Below are 18958 nucleotides of genomic sequence, written 5' to 3'. Positions count from 1 at the left end.
ATTTCCTTTGAACTGATTAAATGGGAAAACCACGTTTATCAGGGAAACTTGACAGACTAGGTCGTCGCGTATCATCCCCCAGGGATATTGGAGACGAAGGGATGCCCCTGGAAGTTCCCAAGGATGGAACTCAACTCTCGATGCCTGAGTTCTAGGAACACAGGCCACTGACTTTGAAAGATTCCGGGCCCTCCAATTATCCGTATGGTTGGCACCAATGATCTTACTCAATTCACCGAACCAAACCTCAGTCTCAGTGGGGGTCATGTTACAAGGTTGTCTGGGAAAGGGAATCACCCTGGCAGGTGCCCATAAGACTGCACCCGCCGGCTCCTTATCCTCCTCCACATTAGACCAGGAAGCGATAATCTGCTCCTCCATGGGTTTATAAGTGAGGAACATAGCACCTAGCATCAGTGTGAACACGGCCCCAAAGAGTAGCCCCACCCCAAACATCATCCAAACAACAAAGCTTGAGGGCACCTCTTCCGTATCTGATTCTGCCTGTCCATCTCGATCCTTTTCCTCCATTGCACGGTAACTAGGTCCCGTCATGACCTGTCAAAACAAAATTTTTCCCACTTAGCTCTTAATACAACTACTAATCACCAAATTCAATCATCCCCACTCGTTCATTCTAACTCCTACCATTCACACTATAGGTCTGGCCTTCATGGCTGACCGCTCGTTACTATTGAAACTATTACTGTTGTACAACTGCTTCACCCCCACAACTCTGACTGCCAGACGAGTCTTGGGCTCCGCTCGTTGGAACTGGCCTAGCTCTGGACATATCCCATCCATCTGCCGCCTCATCCAGTTTGCAAATTCTGTTCAATCTCTCTTCAGAAGAAACAATTAGAGAGGAAAGGGGAGCAATCATGTTAAAACAGACAGCTACGACATCACTCCATCCTTTCATCTTAATCTCCCGTTTGCAAACTGTCGCCGTGACCCACAGGTCTGGGCTCGCCGTCACATCCTGTATATCACTAGCCAACAACACAATTGACTTTTGCCAGGTGACAATTTCCATGGAGGCTGTGTCATAAGCCCTCGTCCCAGTAGTAAGCCAATCCCCGTCATCGGGTCCACTAGAGGACACCGAGAAGTCCAAGGTTTCATAGTGGGACCATTTGTATGTCTTGTCATCCAGGACCAATTTACTAAGCTCTTCCTTTGTACCGTCTTTTTTGAAGAAGCGCTTCCACCCGGTCAGTGGAGTAACTACGGGGAAGTCAAAGATACGCCTGATCATAGCTGTCTCATGCTCTCGTGTGACACGCTCATTATCTGTCAGGTTACCTAGCAACCCCAAGGGTCTGGGTCGTTGGCTTTGCCCCTTACAGTTCCTAAATGTCCAGCCAATAAGGTGACACGAACACGTAGGCCCATTTGAGAATATATGCCCATCCTGCCTAACAATGTCGAATCGATGGGACTGGAATCTCCTACAGTGGTTGCACAATGATACCCGGTATTTCCCCGGCAACTCCACACCCCGGTCAACAGCTGGCTCCGTTATATAAGATTTGGGCCTGTTCTTCTTTAGCCCAGTCCACACCACTGTGAAGACTGGGCGGTTACACAGTACACACTCCCCAGGTTTATATGGTTTCCAATTCGGCCTGGTGTAATAGGGCATCAGTGGCACAATGATACCCTTCATAATAGGGGCGGTTGCTTTTATTATGACAAGACCCCGGGCGCCATTAGTACGTCCTTCCATCTCACCGAATGGTTTGGGTGGCTCAGTTTCTGCCTCACTAATCTCACCTCCATTAAAGCACATATCTTTTTCCCTTTCTTGGGTCCCTCGTTGCATACTTCCGGTGGGACTAGATCCTGGAGGACACGGTGCCAACTCACCGTCCTCCTCAGGATCCTCCTCCTCTGGTCCTTCCGCTATATCCTTTAAACCAAGAGAAGCCATATGTTCCGCTAGTTGTTTTTTAGAAAAACGCACCTTCTTCTTAGGTCGTTTCACACCCTCTACTCCCTGGTCCATTGCAGCTTTACCTCTTCGCCCACGCGGCATAATAGCCCTATCAGTTTGGTTGGGTAGGCGAGACGCGGTTTTTCACGAGCAATTGGGTGGGGTGTGTCAGATACGTCCTAGTACCATCCGTTACTTCCACCACATTACCCTCAACTTTAGTTACCTTGGCTGCGCCTTCAAGGCTCCTAAGCACCCATTTTCCCGCTTCTTTTCCTCTATTGGTAATCCACACTTCGTCTCCTACCTGCAAATCAGGAGGATTAACGTCAATTTCCTTCTGTTTTGGGTTCAAGTGGGGTAACGACAGCATCTGGTTAATCCTAAGCAAGTTCACTGGGCTATCCCATTGTTCGTCCCCTAAGGTGATTATTGCTTCCTTAACCGTGCGTACCGCTCTCTCAGCTACTCCATTCGTCTGTGAGGCATATGCAACGCTACTAACATGAGTGATACCCAGGTCCTCTAACAACTTTTTGGACGCTGCTGAAGTGAACATCGTGCTATTATCTGTTCTTAGGGTCTGCGGATCCTCTGCCCCTGCCAAAAACTGACAGAATGTGTCCACAAATGCTTTGCTGGATTCTTGTTTTATCGGATAAACCCTGCCATAACCTCCTGCATTATCGATAATGACTAGAAACTTCATATTTCCCCTTTGGCTCCGCTGATTCAGATGTCCCACGTCTGCTGAAAAGTGTTTACCCGCCTCATTTGTGGCAATAGTTTTCATCTGGTATTGTACGTGTCGCCTTCCACCTTTCATAGCGCACATCTTACACTTTTCCTTCATCCTTTTGTAGTCTCCGTGCCAGGCACTGATCTCTATTCCCTGCTCTGACATCCATTTCCCAAGCCTCTGGCGTCCGATATGACCCAGAGCTCTATGAGCATGTTTGACAAAGTGATAATTTTCATCTCTGGGGATGGTCAGCCTTTTGATACCATCCTCGTCTACTGCGTACCAGGCTTTTGGAAAAATCGCTGGTCGCGACTTGAACAATGCTTGAACCCTTTCCTGAACTAACTGATCCACTTCTGCATTACGCATGTGATCCTCAGTAGTACCCTTGGTATGACTATTAATATGTTCCACTTTAATTCTGACGCCCTTCATTAGTTTAGCAATGATCTCCCAAGTTTCCTTGTCAACCAACTCTTTACCCTTAAAGTTTTGGAACTCCTTTTGCCTCCAATACTTCAGATTTTCTGTCATACCATCTTTAACGTACATGCTGTCTGTGACTAATCTTATAACCCTCTTCTTCCTGCGATCCGCCCATGCTAACGCCATCATGGCCGCAGTTACCTCCGCCGTTTGTGCCGATCCTACCACGGTTCCTCGCTTTTTAACCATCAATCTACCCGTGGGGCCATAAGCTACATATCCCCAAGTGCTTTTAGTCTCTCCCGCCTTACAACTTCCATCAGTAAACAGGGTAACCTGGGGTTTAAACACCTCTTCTGGTTCCCTTTTAATGATATTGTCGAACTTGGCGTTGGGGTTGGTTGTTATTTTCCAGGTAGGGTCTGTCAACATAATTTCCCATTTTCCCCATCTACTGAGGTAGGCCTTAGCCCCGGGAACAACATCTTTCTTCGTTTCCATAACTAACCCGGAATTCGTGAGTACGGTGACTCCTTTTGAGACCGCGTATTTGTTTAAGTATTTATAAGCCTTTGACAACAGCTGCAGCTCCCTTTCTGGGGCAGTGAATCTCATTTCCGTATCGGTCCACACATAACTGATGAGGGCTAAAGTTTTACGCTTTTCGTTCATTACTGTGATTGTTCCTCCCTCATCATCAAACTCTGTAGTGAGGACAAGCGGTTCGTCGGCTACATGTGCAGTCAGCGGGACAATATTGGCCATGATCTTTTGCTTGGCCTCCTCGAAAGTTGCTTTTTCTTCTATGGTTAAATCGCGATCATGCGTAAGGACGCGGTTTGCCTCTGAACGAGTTCTGAGGCCTTTTTTCATATTGTGTAGTGGCTTCAACAATTTCGCCATATCTTTCACGTGCGTTTGTACGTAGACCATTTTACCTACTGCTCTCTCCAGGTCCAGTACCGTGTTTGGCACCGGTATTTTAGCAATATATTCATCTGCTACTTCTTTGCCCAAGTCAGTTAGCTTAAATCCTAGATACATCACTGTACTTTGTCCAATGAAAGATTTCTTGAGCCCGATCTTTAGGCCTGCTTCTGCGAGACGTGTTATGACCTTCTCTAGCACTTGTAAGTGCTGGTCTTCGTCGTTATTGGTGAAGTAAATATCGTCCACATAGACCAGCACCCCGGGGATATCCTTAAGGATCTTTTCCATGGTTTCCTGAAAACAATTTGGCGAGTTTAAATAGCCCTGGGGGAGCCTCGCCCAGCAGTACGTTTCCCCCAGGAACACGAACCCTGTTTTGGTGGCTGATTGCTCCTCTAAGGGGACTGACCAAAAACCATTTGCACAATCGATACAGGTTTTATATTTACATATTTTTAGGTCCTGCAAGGTTTGCCTTGGGTTAAGCAACACCCTCTGGTCTTTTACTGTAACGCGATTTAATCCCTTAAGATTATGCACCAATCTATAGCTGCCATCTGACTTCTTGTATACTGCCTGTATAGGCAGCACTGCTTGGGGGTGGTCAACTCTTTTGATGACACCTAGGGTTAGTAGCTCTTTTATGGTTACCTCTAGTTCAGCCTTTGCCTCTTTTGGGATGGGGTATTGGGGCTCTGAATCTGGGACTCCTCCCCTAATGGTATATTTCATGTCTTTTATCAGGCCAACATCATTTTTAAAGCGTGAGTAGACACCTTTGTCCAAAATTGCCTTAAGTTTGATGGGATCCAACATTGAATTCTTAATTACTGTAGCTTTCTGCTGTTCTATGTCATATTCTTTTAACCATGCCACTCGTTCGCTCTGTAACGCGGGGTGATTTACCCTGATCTGTGTAGAATCTTGCTCTATGAAATCTGAGGGGTAGTATGTTTCAGCATGTATTAAGTCTTTGTTCGCGAGCAAATTATGGGAGCCTTTTATTCCAATAATGGGGCCTAATCGGACCTCTGGTACATGTTTGTGGGAGCCATCAGCCAAAATCACGCATCTCTGTTCGCCCGTACTTTGTGCTTCCTCCCCTATTACCGAAACGTCAGCTCCTGTATCAATATCAAATATAACCAACGTATCTTTATCTATTTGTACTTCTGCTTTGAGCCTCATGTGGTCTTGTACCGCTATTCGTGACAATTCTTCTATAATATTTACAGGATCATGTGCGCTAGTGTCGGCTAGTTCTGGGGCGTTCCTTGATTCTGAGAGGGAGCAGACTGTAGTACATCCCTCGGTGGTCCCCTCGGCTGGTATCTGGGGTTCTGTGCCCTTGGATAATAAACTGGCCATTGGTCCGCTGGTGGCATTCTCTGTGGGGCAGGTCCGTCCGTCCAGTCCCTGATGTAGTCTGCTTTCTTCCGGGCCAAATCTTCCTTCTCCTCCTGCGTCATGTTCAGGAAAGCCTCTCGATCGACATACTGGGGTGGAGGCGGCGCTCCTGGTTTGATCTTCAACCCCATGAACACCTTCCTCGGAGGTGGGGGTCCTCTTGACTGTTGTGTTTGCGCTGAGTAGGGGGGCTGTGCTGGTGCTTGGTAAGGTGACTGACCTGACTGTTGATAACCATCGTTCCCACTCCTGGGAGGAGGTCCTTGGTTTCTTCCCCTGGGGACTTGGTTGGATGGTCTGCCCTGTGATTGGTGTTGCCTCGGATATGCATCTCTCTGCTGCGGTGCGGACCCCTGAGGTTCCGTAGCTGCTGCAACTCGATCTGCCTTTTTCTTTGATTTGTCCCGTGGTGCCTTGCTGGTCTTGCCCAGTGACTCCGCCAATTCTTTCAGAGCTTCCCATGACATCAGTGCTTGGGCCCTCGGTGCCTTGCTCCTTGTATGTGCGCTTGGTCCGTCCGCTGGGCTTTGTCCGCGGCCCCCAGTCTGGCCTGTCTGTCCGTTTTTTGAGTCCTTAGTCTCTTTTCTGTCCTTCATCAACTGGGTCCTCTGGTCGTATGCCCTGGTGTTCTTTGCTTTTTGGTCCACCGACCACTCCCTCCATTCTATAGCCAGGTGGTCTCCTCCAGGAACTCTGGCCCAAAACCTCTCGAACATTGTAGTTGGCAGTCCGGCTTTTTCCATCTTCGCCATGGCTATGGAGGCAGTAACTGCCCCCTTCTTTACCCCTTCGATCACTTCAGCGAGCAACTCTTCTCCTGGTTCTTTTCCTGGACATGATACTGCCGCGTCTGCCATGTCTTGTAGAGTGTATCCGCTGGGTAGGCCCAGGTCCTGGATCTGGCTCACGATGCAGCTGAAGTGTTCATCTCTCATGAGGGCATCTCCAAGGCCTTTGTGTTGAAGCCTTTTAACATATTGCTCCGTAGTCTCCTCTGGGCGTCTCTTGGGGGTCAGAGCTTGTATGTCGGATACCGATAGATGGTTGGGTTGTCCCGTATTCGAAGATAGCCGCGGAGTGGACATGAAGCTGACACGGCCAGTTGATGGGGGAAGGCCACTTCTGTTATTATGTCCAGAAAGGAGCAACTCTGTCATTGTCACGTTATGGGCGTCATCTTCTAAGGGGTCTTGGTAATTGGCTCGGGAGTCTCCTCTATTTAATTCTCTGGTGAGCGACCGTCCTCGTGTCCTCCGTGGCGAGGGCGAGCGACTCCTACTGTGAGAGTAGGCTCTGAGAGTGCGGCTAGAGCCGTCCCTGCTATCCCCGTGTGAGCGTGAGCTTGAGCTAGAAACTCGGTGTTGCCTCCTAGAGCGTCCTTCTCTGTGGTTCTCTGGAGAGAGGCTCCGACTCCTCTGTAGGGCTTTTTCGTGTCGGTCGACACTGCGATCCCTTTTACGGCATCCTTCCAGCAGCCATTGTGCCTGATCCGCGATCATCTGGCACTTGGTTCCCTTAGGGATTCCGGGGGTCTCCAGGATCTGTCTTGGGTCTACAGAGAAGTATTGGGCTCGTCTCTCGTCCTGTCTTGGCCTATACCATTCGTCATAGGGTTGGTTCCATTCCTCGTCGTCGTCCTTATACTGATCATTGACCCCGTCCACCCATGAGTTGATAGGCTCCCCATCGCTCATCTCATACTCTGGCTCTCCGGCAAATGGGTGTCTGCTATAGTCTACCTTGTACCTTGGTAAAACTTTGGCCCGTCTGTCCCTTCCTCGCAGGGTCTTCTTTTGTTTGGGGTGAGGGTGGTACGACTGGACTGGAGGTGGTCCTCTCCATGGGTTTCCCTCTTCGTTCACAAAGGCTGAAGGTGTTTCTTCCTCAGAATCCGAGTCCTCTTGTGATTCTTCTTCAGAATCACTGTCTTCTGGGGTTGGAGGATCCTCTTCCAGGTCAGGTTCTGCTCTGGGGGAAGGCATGGTTGACCTACTCCTCCTCGATCGTCCGGGCATCCCCGAATTATTGGGCGAGGCTGGGGCTCCTGGGGTAGGTATAATGGCGATGCGGCTGGCTGTTTCCAAGTCTGCCAGATTCCGACAAGCCTTGTCTATCAATTTTTTCACCGCTGTATCTGATTGCCCCACCACAGAGATGTGTATAGTAACCCCAGGGAGTAGTCTGTACCCATCTACAGTAAGCATACATTCCAATCTATCTCGGGGCGTGAGGGTTTCAACCCTGTCTCGTGAGTGGGTTACCAAAATAGTTTCCACCTCAGTGCGTTGGAATGACTCTAGCGCAGTTTGATACAGGCTGGAAAATGTCACCTTAGTTAGGGGCTGTCTGGTTTGAATGAAGACGACCTGTATTACCTCCAGATCTAATTGCTGATTCAAACGGACCACTTTCACACAGTTCTGCCCTCGTTCTGCAGTAGACATGGATCCATAGACCCGGCCACAGAGGGAGTCCCATTTCTCTTTATATCTACCCCGCCAGGCATACTGATCGGTGGGCCTCTCTATGGGGTCAATATGTGAGGTGATGCATACAATCCCTTTTTTCCCTTTAGCCTTCTCGGAGTGTGGACGCATGTACTCGGTAGCCAAGTAGATACGACCAATTTGTGTCGAGCCACGCTCCCCTTCTATCAGGTGGCCTGGCATGTCCGGAGTTATCAAACGCTTATCTGACCTGGGCGTAGATCCGCTCGGTGGTGCGAAGGGGGAGGTTAAGGGGTTGGGTGCCTCTGACGGCCCCGACGGTCTGTGTTGCGGGTTGCCCATTAATGACTGCATTATCTGTGGAGACCGTGACCTGGACGGGGACACAGGGGGTAAGTTTGAGGTATTTCGTATCTGCGCAAGGTTCTGTCTAAGCCTCTCTTGTTCCTCCTCAAGGGCCCTAGTCCTCTGCTCTGCCTCTTGTGCTATATCGTATGCACGAGCGGCGGCAGCGTCTTGCTCCGCACGCCTTCCCCTCCCCTCTTGTTCCCGCAGAAATTCCTGCCTGACATTTATTAGCTGTTCATCTTTTATTTTCAGTTTACTTTCTATTTCTCCGAGTTTTTCACTGACTTTGCGAGTTAGATCTGTAAAGTTAATATTTACAAGAGTTCGGGCCGATTCCCCTAACTCCTGTCCTTGTTGAGCACGCTCACTCCTTTCCTGGGCTAAGAGTTCCATTTGTTGTTGGACTGCCTGTTCGCAGCGTCTCAACTCATTTTGAAAGTCATAGTACTCTCTCTGTCTATTTTGGTTCATCATAAATGCCAGTTTACGCAGCTGCCGTTCTCCTTTTTCTTGGATTTCTTTCATCATCTTAGCGGTGGCTTCGCTCCTATTCTTAAGCTCTCCCTCCAGCTGTTTCATCCTATCTGTTTGGGCCTTAAGGTTCTGACTCATCCTAGTGATTTTACCCACCACTAGTGAAGGAGGGGACGTTTCCTCTAAAGGATCTCCCGAAATTATGGTCTCTTCCCCTGGAGATAGCAGGGTGTGTAGCTTTCCGGGATTAGTACTGGGTAAGGAGTATTGTGGCAGGTTAGCTCTGTCACTCAGGATGGATTCTAAGAACTGCGAGTCCTGAAATGCAGAACTCGTCGGTCTAGGGACCGAGTTGGACCTTTCCCTACTCCTACTTCTATCCCGACTGGGGCTTCGCCCACGGTCCTGCCCAAAGGGAGGCCCACCTTCGTTCATAGTTTCAGGTCTGGTAGGCGGGTGACCGCTCTTATTAGGAGATATTTGCCCTGTAGGGCGACCTACTGCGATGGAGCTATGCTCTGAACTGTCTTGTCGGGAATAACGTTGTCTAGGGATTGTGTTTTCTGGTGAATGATTAGGATTAATCTCTATATCATCCTCCTCTCCCTCGGTTTTCTCCTCGTCGCTGTCTACCATGGTCTCCTCAGATATATCCTCATCCGACTCATTAGACGGTTCTCCCCCAGAGTCTAACACCTCGGATGGCACTCTTGTGGGTGGTACCCCGTGTCTACTGTCATCTAGCACAGGAGAATCAGAGTGTCCCCTGCCGCTTCTTAATTGACCCATTACCACCTCTTTGTCTACCCCTTGCTGGTCAGGCTCTCGTGCATTAAGAGGGAGCAGGAAAGTGTCTATGTGAGGCAGCTGCTGTCCTGTCCTGCCTATGGCTTCATGGAGTTTCTGTATCTTCGGAAACCATTCTGCGGTGTACACAGGTTCTGGGTCTATGCCCGTTTTATAACACAGCTCTTCCCTGACGCTCGGACGATAACCAAACCAAAGCGTTCTCAAGGACTCTAAAGCATCTGCTCTCACTTTGTTGATCTCAGGGTTTTCTTCTACGCCCTTACTCAGTATAGCTCCAGCTTCCTTCTTGATGTAGTCGTAGCCTTCTCTGGCTAATATAGCCTCCCTTGAGAGGATTTCTCTCGGATCCGGGGGGGTATAGGGATACTCGGTGTCGGGGAAACTGGTAACCGCCCCAGGCCGCGAGTCGCCCTGAGAGTAGTCATACTCTAATTCGTGTTCTAATGCATCATCTGTCAGAAACACTACATCCCCTCTATCAGATCCCGGCTCATCATCTGTGGCAAAGTTGAGGTGCGCCACAGGAGTTTGCTGATCTCTGTCTATGCTTGTAATTCTACGCTGTCCTCCCTGACTTCCGGTGAACTGGTAGCTAGATGTCCCCTTCCCTATTTCCCTAGGGGGGGTTTGTTTCTTATTTCTATCTCCAACAGGGAGTTTACTTTTGCCAGTGACCTGAGCATAGGTAGTGCTAACCGACGCTGTGGGGCGTGTTCCGCCAGAATAAGGACCAGCATCACTAGTTGAAGGTGCTGTAGGCACGTAGCCAGGTATTTGATCATTTTTAATCTGCAGCTGTTTTATGCTGGGGTATTTCGTCGCTTTAGTTAGCCTCTCCATTTCATCCACCCGGCCGCTGTGCTGAAATCTAGATGACGCCTCCCCCTGGATAAAGGGGTCAGCATAAGCCACTACAACTTCACGGTGCCGAGTGCGGGGTCGGTTTGCTTTGTTTTGTTTCTGTTGCCGGTCAAAAAGGTCTTTTATATAACCTGCCGCATGAAAGTAACCCCTCATTCTATAACTGCCAGGGGGGTGGGGGTCAGGTTTAGATCGGACGTCAATAGTACACTCTGCCACTTTCTTAATAGTTTCTACTAAATCTGTTTCTCGTTTAGAGTCTATCTCCCCCCCTAGTGACTTAGATTTGCGGAGGTCGTCTAACGCACTGATTTTCTGCTGTAAGAGTGTACAGTGAGTGAGTGCTTTTAATATGTCATAATCCGGTCGCCCCCAGGCTATAGTTGTTGTACTCTGAAAGGCGTCGCACACCTTTTTATACACTCCTGGATCTGGAACCAGGATAATAGGAGTAAACCCTGCGATCTCGTACATTTTTGCCGCGCCCACTAGTTTCTTAATAGTCATAGCCAAGTCGTACCCAAACAGGTATCCTCCCATAATGGTCATAAGTATTATGCCGTCTTTGAACTCCTCCGAACCTGCCAGAGCCTGAAGTGTCGATAAGTAAGCCATTCCTACCTGCATTCCCTGTGTACCGTCCTGAACATCACTAGACCTTCTCCAAGGAACTAGGCTGATTATATCTGTGGCCCCTCCTGGGCCCGGCGGCGCAAGTTTCTGCTTGGTAGCCCCATCATCCGTATTACGGACAAGAATGGGATTAAAAGGGGTCAGAGGAAAAGACGCATATTCATGGTTATTTATAGCGTTTATGGCGAACTCATGTGCTGCGGGATATAAAGCTTGTGCTGCTTGTGCTATTCCTCCTCCTGCCTGCAAACTCGTGTTAGCGCTGGACACCAAGATTACCTTGCGCGTTCCCCTATTCGGAACCATAATCTGTTCTAGTTTAGCACGCACAATGCCTATCCCTTTATCTCCCAACCACATGTATGGGGGTGTCCGTTGTTCCGGTATGGTCCGGCCCCCCTCACTAGGAGCGTAACCTAAGTCGGTCTCCGGTGGGTTCGCACCTTTCTTTTTAGACTTCTTCGTCACCCTTGTCCATGACGTTTTGCTAGACATCTTACAACCTTTGAGCTATACTCTGCGGGGACCGTTCCTTGTCCTCCTCCCTTGGACAGAGTCAATATTTCCTGATTGCGACGAGCGGTCACGTCCCTTACGTAAGGAGGCCGCTCGCTGTTAGTATCTCAGGAAGCTTCCCGTTCCTGGATATCGCACCGTACTCTATTTTAGCTCCTCTGTACCCAGCCGTAATGAGCCCTCTTCAGTTACTAGTCGGATTATTCACCTAAATCCTCGTTCACTGGACACGGGGTATTTTAAGACCCCCTTCTCCGGTACCTTCCCGGAGGAACCAATTTTTCCTTACACGTAATACCCTAATTCCCTAGTCTAACCATTAAAAGCTCCCTCGAGCCTCTATCCTAATTCTAGGACTCACTGAGTGCAGAGACCCTTGGTCCAAGCAGCTCTTTGGGGTGGCCAGGCCCAGATTACCGATTGGTCCTTTAGTTTCTAAACCTACTACCCAACCTTTTTTATATTTCTTTTTATAACCCTGTTTACGGTTTTTCGGTCTACCGACCTAACTCTACCACGTCCACTGTTGGTTGGAAGCCCCACGGCCACTCCAACCCCAAACCTAACAAGATCTCAGGCCCCACAGCCCTCAAGATCACCACAGCCTTCGGCCCCACAGCCCGCAAGGCAGAAACAACACAATTCCAACAATACCTTCTAAAATTCCACACTAAGCTCTTTGGTCAACTCCCAGCTTGGTTTATGGGATAATTGATCCTGTTCGTGACGCCATGCGTGAAGAATACCCCGGCTATGGGTCCCTTTGCCCGACTAAATCTGAGTTCTTAGCCCACGCCCAACTCGGATTACACTTACTACAACCTCAGGCTGGAAGTCCCTGCCGAGCCTCTTATGGTTTCTGGGGTTACCTTATTTAACGTCTTGGCGGTCGAATGGGGGACTTCTAAAATTGTAGCAAGGATCAACAGCCTAACCTCAAACTCCTGGTACATTCACTAACCCACACTCAAACATCCACAACACAACCATTCGGCATTGAGATATCAGGATAACACATTCGTTGTCATAATAAAAGAACACTTACCCAAGTCGTAGTTTTGTAGTCAAATCAGAAGAAGTTTATTTTTGCAGATTTCAATATTCCAAATTCCATACAATGTTACAGAAAGGCAAGGAGCTCAACCTGTAATCTCAGCACAAGACCGTGGTCCCAAAGTTAAGCGGAACCTTCCCGTGTGACACTGCCAGAAGTCTCGAGGCCGTTCGGATTCTTTTCAGGAAGCGTCGACCGCTCTCATCGGACTTATACAACCAAGGTCGTCGACACCTCGCGGGCCTACTAAAAAGGCTCAACCGCAAAATGCAACCAAGGTAACGTCCACTAAGCGAGAGTGGCACTTCCAGTGAAAAACCCGAACTTATATTGCCGACAACAGCAGTGTGTACCACAAAGGAAAGTCCCTCCAGCACACCTTTAAACAAATCAGGCAACGATCAAGTGCTCTGGAACTCTTTTCAGGTTGAGCCACCACGCCGACATCCGATAAACAGAGTAGGAGAGTGATGGCCCCGAGGTCAGGAAAACACCCGTGAGTCGTCAACCGAAACTGGTTTGAGACCGAATTGCAGTAGACGGGACAGCTGTATTTATACAGCTCCTACCGTCAGCTAACCTGCGTCAGAAGCGAGGGAAAGTAAGGGACTTTCCATCAAAACATCCCCCCACCCCATATTCCGAGAAGGCTGAGCGCTCAGGGTTTCCTGTTATTGTTCTCGCCTCTAACCCCAGGTTACAGGGCGGACTTTGTTTAACTTTATCCAATCATATCATAAAAGGCCATTTCTCTCCCTGGTGACAGAGGTATTTATATATATACAACATATGGAAGGCCATTTCTTGCCTTGGTGACAGAGTTATTTATATGTGCACCCATATGTGATGCACACCATTACAGAATACTGATCAGAAAACTTGATCAGATAAATGAAAACCATATAAAATTAAAACATCATAACAAATAACATATAAGTATCATCTCATTTTTATAGCATCTTGGTCCCTAAGGGAGCCTCGGCTAGGTATACTGTTTTATCCTTTTTATAGCAGGGTTTTTCCCATTTTTCTGTATCATAAGAAACATTATTCCTGACCTTTACAGCTGGGAACCCCAGTATTACAGCACCTTTGTAACACTAGAGTTCCAATCTTTATTCATTTTTTATTTACATTTGTACAGGCTGGATTCATCACTTATTGGGAAATACATTTTCTTGAGATCACTTGTTGGGATGTACATTTCTTGAGAGAAACACCTTTACACAAATACAATTATAGCCATAAATCAACCACTTAACGAGAGATTGTTATTTCCGAACTTTTCCACGCAAGTAAATAAGCAAGCAAGCGTCATTACAATAAAGCAAGTTAACCTGTAATTTCCATTGAATGAATGAGGATTGAACTATTCTTGATAAACCTTTGTAAACTTAGTATGCTCTTGAAAGTAGCCCATATGTTATATCTTTGTATGGGTAATAGAAACAAACCTACTGAACTCGTATCATATAAAACTCATCAATCGTATAAAAAGCATCCACAAACTTAAAATACTCAAAGTCATATAAAATAAAGAAATCCTATCTTGGCTAAAGAGTTAAAAAGTCAATACAACAACAACACTTCTTTTTATTTTTGCATGTATGCTCATTTTTATAACACACCCCTTTCATTTGGAACTTTTGTCAGAGCAAGCGAGGTTGGGGAACTAAGCTACTTTTTATACTCCTAAGTTTTCTGTGAGACCCTGACGGCATCTCCTCCACTTTTTAGCTGGCCGTTCATCCGGGGACCGGATGGGCCTAATAGGCCGCCGAAGCAGCCTGGGGTGTCCAACCGGGAAGTCCCTAGCCTAAAGCCCCCTCCCTCCGTTCAGCCTCTGCCCTCAAAGCAACAGGAATGATTACTCCAATCATTACCTCTTACTGGACAGACTCCAACAGCGAAAGGGTGCGGCCAGAGGCCCTGGTCGGACTAGAACACACTCCTTCACTCCAATCCTTCAACAAAGGGGAAACACTGCAGGCAGAATAGCCTGGTTTTTCCAGACCCTCGTACTCATTGCGTTTCGTACAAGGGTCTGGACTTTCACAATTGGGCTCCGTTGCCAGGTGGGAGGGGTGAAGTCCTTTGAAATGATTGGATATGATCTTCGCTAGCGTTTGGTTGTGACGTAGGTACGTGAGTGAAGCAGCTATCATAATTCTATCATAACTATCATAACTCTATCATAACTCTATCATAACTCTATCATAACTCTATCATAACTCTTGGGGACATTCCTTGCACATTCCAAGGCTTCAGTTTTCATTTCTGGATATTTGGGAGCCGAGCAGAACGGATTGAAGAGCTTCCATTACTTGCGTATCCGCCGCCATTGCCAAACTACAACCAGCAAATGCGGCGTATATGCTTGACGTCACCTACAAGCCCCGCCTCCCCCGCGGAAATGTAGGGAAATGGTAATTGACCGGAGTTTTCGGATGGCTTAAGGTTTGCGAGGAGCACTTGGAAGCTCCACAGCACTACTGGCAAGATATTCTATGGACTGATGAACCCCAAGTTGAATATTTTGGGCGGAACACACGTCATGCGTGGAGGAAAAACCCTCTCCTCACTGTGAAGTCTGGAGCAGGAGAATCATGGTGTGGGGCTGTTTTGTTGCCTCAGGGCCTGGACAACGTGATTTCATCAATGGAAATAGCACTTTGATCAACTTGTGAAAAATTAACTCACAAGTTGATCAAGATGTTCTGCAGAAAAAACCTGAGACATTCACAACAGTATGTGAATAAGTGAGTACACCCTTGTATTAAATAACTGCTTTTCAGTAGTTGCAGATTAGGGTTAGTACTTTGTCCTCTCTGTCCTGTGAATGTTTATATGTTGTGGCAATTCGTTTTTTTGTCATAATTGTGCCGCCCTATTGGTGGTGGTAAACTACTATTGGAGCCACAGCTACCCTTTGGGGTAGGCCACCAGTCTGTGTCATCGGCCCCTCCAACCACTCACTTACCCAACTACATTCATCCTAACCTGTTGTACATGTTTTTAGAGGTAGGGGAAACCGGAGTACCACACAGACACGGGGAGAACATGCAAACTCCACAGAAAGGTTGTGTTCAAGTGGGAATCGAACCCGAGACCTTCTTGCTGTGAAGCACGAGCACTAATCGCTGTGCCACCGTGCTGGCCTGTGCATTTTTCTCACATTGTGGCGACAATATCTCCACAAAATATCATTTTCCAATATATTGCAATACTTTTTCCTGTGATACCAAGTATTGATACTTTCAAACCTTTTATAAAGTATGTTAAGTTTCATAAAAGTTTTAACTTTTGTTAAAGGGACGCAATGCAAGTTGGTCATTTCATACTCACTACTGCCACATCAGGTCTGACACGTAACTGCAGGTTCTATATTGAAGGGACTAAATGCAAGTTGGTCATTTCATACTCACTACTGCCACCTCAGGTCATACGTGTAACTGCACCTTCTATATTAAGCACGTGCATGACGGCACTTCGGACCCGAAGTAACACCTTTTTGAGTGACAGTGCAGGATTTTAGAGGCAGTTGTGGTGAACAGGTCTGAGCTCATTCTACACATTAGGACATGGCTGGAACATGTAGGGGGAGGAAAATACTTATTTTTGAAAATTTTTACAATCTGCATAGCCCCTTTAAGTTAAAAGGATGAATAGAAATTAAAAAAGGATGAACAAATTAAACTAGTCCAAGTGACTGTATTAAGGTGCAATTTTAGCACTTTTTAGCTTTTGGTTGAATTTAAATGACATTACTTGCAATTGGTCTCAGTTTCAGTTTGGAGGCCTTTTTTATCTTGCACTCCTTTATTTTTGTCATGGATACTTTGGACATATGATTGTTTTCTATTCACACATTTCAAGGTAAATAATTACTGACTTTATCACAATACCCCTGAGTATCATTAAACGTATCAGATTGTGACAAAAAAACAAAACAATGGCAAACAAAGAATGAGAACCACAGATTTAAAAGACCTACATTATAATACAATAAAAGATAAGGTCTAAATCTGCGTTCCTGAATGTAGACTCCGATTTGTACATTCACATGACTCCTTTGAGCGTAATAATAGAGCCAGTCTCCCATTAAAAAGGTGATGTGTTGCGCAGTATAGAATCGCAGTCCGGTGCTATTTTTCCCGTAGATCCTTCCTTCCTCCCCCCATTGTGAGAGGTGGGAGTCAGTGCCTCGGGCAGAAGTCATATCTCTGTCTATCAGGCGCCGGTGTGGCAATGTGGAAGGAGCATTGCCTTAACCATTTTCATAACACCGTTGAAAAAAATCACATTTGACAATCACCGCGACGGAGCGAGAGCGAGGAGGAGACAGGCGCCGTATCCGAACACATCCACGGAGGACGTCGGGTAATACTTTTGTAGCGCATGTGACGCGCTGTCGGGAATAGTGAGGATTTCCCAGCCTGGATTGGTATGAATATTTTATGCTTTATAGACGTTTCTGTCTGATGGTGCTGTTCTGAATCACGGCTCTTGACGTCAGAGAAATTGCAACATGCGTGATGGGACGTTTTAATGAATGATGTTTCAGGGTTATTGTTTTTATTGTTCTGGTTTGGTAAGATGATAAATGACTGCACAAAGCAACCAACTGACAGAACTAATTTCTCAAACTCTTTTGTTAAACAATTCAATTATCTGTTGCTAAAACCTTACTTTTACATGTCCTGTCACATTACCCATGGGGCTGTATGGACTTAATCAGATTCATTGTGACTAGTGAATGATACTCAGGCTTTGTCAGTAAAACAATGTGCTTAAACAAATATAAAACAAACAATATTTCAGTTAGAGGTGCACCGATCATGATTGACCAGCACGGCCTAATCTGTAAAATGTGGCGATCAGACGATCATTCTTTTGATAGATAATCCAGTGAAAACTCTTCAGTATAGAGTATCAACCGAGTATTAAATGAAGCCTGGTAGACTAATTTCAGCATCACCGACCTCCAGCCAATGATCGCTTCCGAGAGGGCCACACCTCCGGCGTAAGAGCCGCACCTCCGTAACAGCCAATCATCGCCCTCCGTCCCGCTTTTAAGCCCCAGCAATCATGGTTTGTTCGCTTCCCAGCTGTGCTGCGACCCGCCTCCACCCCATCTCCGCCTCTTCCGTCTACGGCTTCTACCTGCTGCATCTTCACGGGTCTTCTATACCATCACCAGTGTCCAGTAGGGCTGAACAATATGAAGAAAATGTCATATCTCAATCTTCATGCCAGATATCTCGATATCGATACAATACGATATAACTATGGATTAGATGAAAACCAAGCACTTTTCAGAGAAATAAAAACATAATACAAAAGAGTGCAGTTTTATTGATGGAAATCTATATCGTTTATATCTTGCTGTTTCGATTTTAATGTTTTGAATGTTCATATCTCGATATCAATACATTAACGATATATCTTTCAGCCCTAGCGTCCAGGCTCCGGGGGATGACATCCCTAACTCCAAGCTGTTCATCCATACTGAGTTTCATGCATCAATTCTACCGCCGGGGTCTGTTTGAGTCTATCCATGTTGAAATGTAATTTGTGGATGTGCTGCTCTAAGTGTCGACTGTGTCCCTCCGCGTCCAGTGGGTCTACGTGTTTCTACACAGCAGCAGTGTATAGTGTAACTAAACTAAACAACCACGTAGCTAAAGCTAACCCGCTACGCTTTTAAGGAACAGGCCACTGTTTTTCCATTCTGAGCTCAGGTAAGCTCAGGTAAGAACATATCACAGTATGGAAAAACGGTGGCTTGTTCCTTTAAGACAAAAGCATAATGAAGGCTCATGACCATCTGCGTATGGGACTTCTAACAGGAGGCGAAGGAGACAATGTGCCAATATTTACCTTTGCATCTACTGCATACAGTATGCTCCCGCTGGTACTACGAGCCCGAGATATAATCACTAAACTGCTGTATAAAGTACTGGAAACTACGATCAGAGGCAGGAGTCCATAAAACCTGTCCTGTCTTATTTCTCTGAGAAAATATGCTCTAAAGCGCTAAAGTGTCACTAAATGGCTGCTGGTCTAAAGAGAAAGTAAAAGGTCTGTGTTTGGCACCGTCTCCTTGTGCAAGTTTTTCTTCTCTTTCTTCAAATGTTTGTGTGTGCCCAAACCACGCTTTTGGAACACTTAGAACCAAAATATTTTTTTCTGTGAGCTCACCAGGGCCTGGTGTGGAATTCCCTTCCCTTCAACGGTTAAACTGTTTCTACTGAGCCAGGACACACTATTTTTTATTTTTATTTTGTGTTATTCACAAATATTATTTTTGATTTTTTACTTTGATCAAGGTTAAGGTTCAATTGCTTGTGGTTACAGTATTGAGGAAAAAAAGA

Source organism: Gobius niger, assembly GCF_951799975.1.
Source record: "Gobius niger genome assembly, chromosome: 12".
Taxonomy (NCBI): Eukaryota; Metazoa; Chordata; class Actinopteri; order Gobiiformes; family Gobiidae; genus Gobius; species Gobius niger.
The sequence above is the reverse complement of the archived record's forward strand: the minus strand, read 5'-3'. Positions refer to the sequence as shown.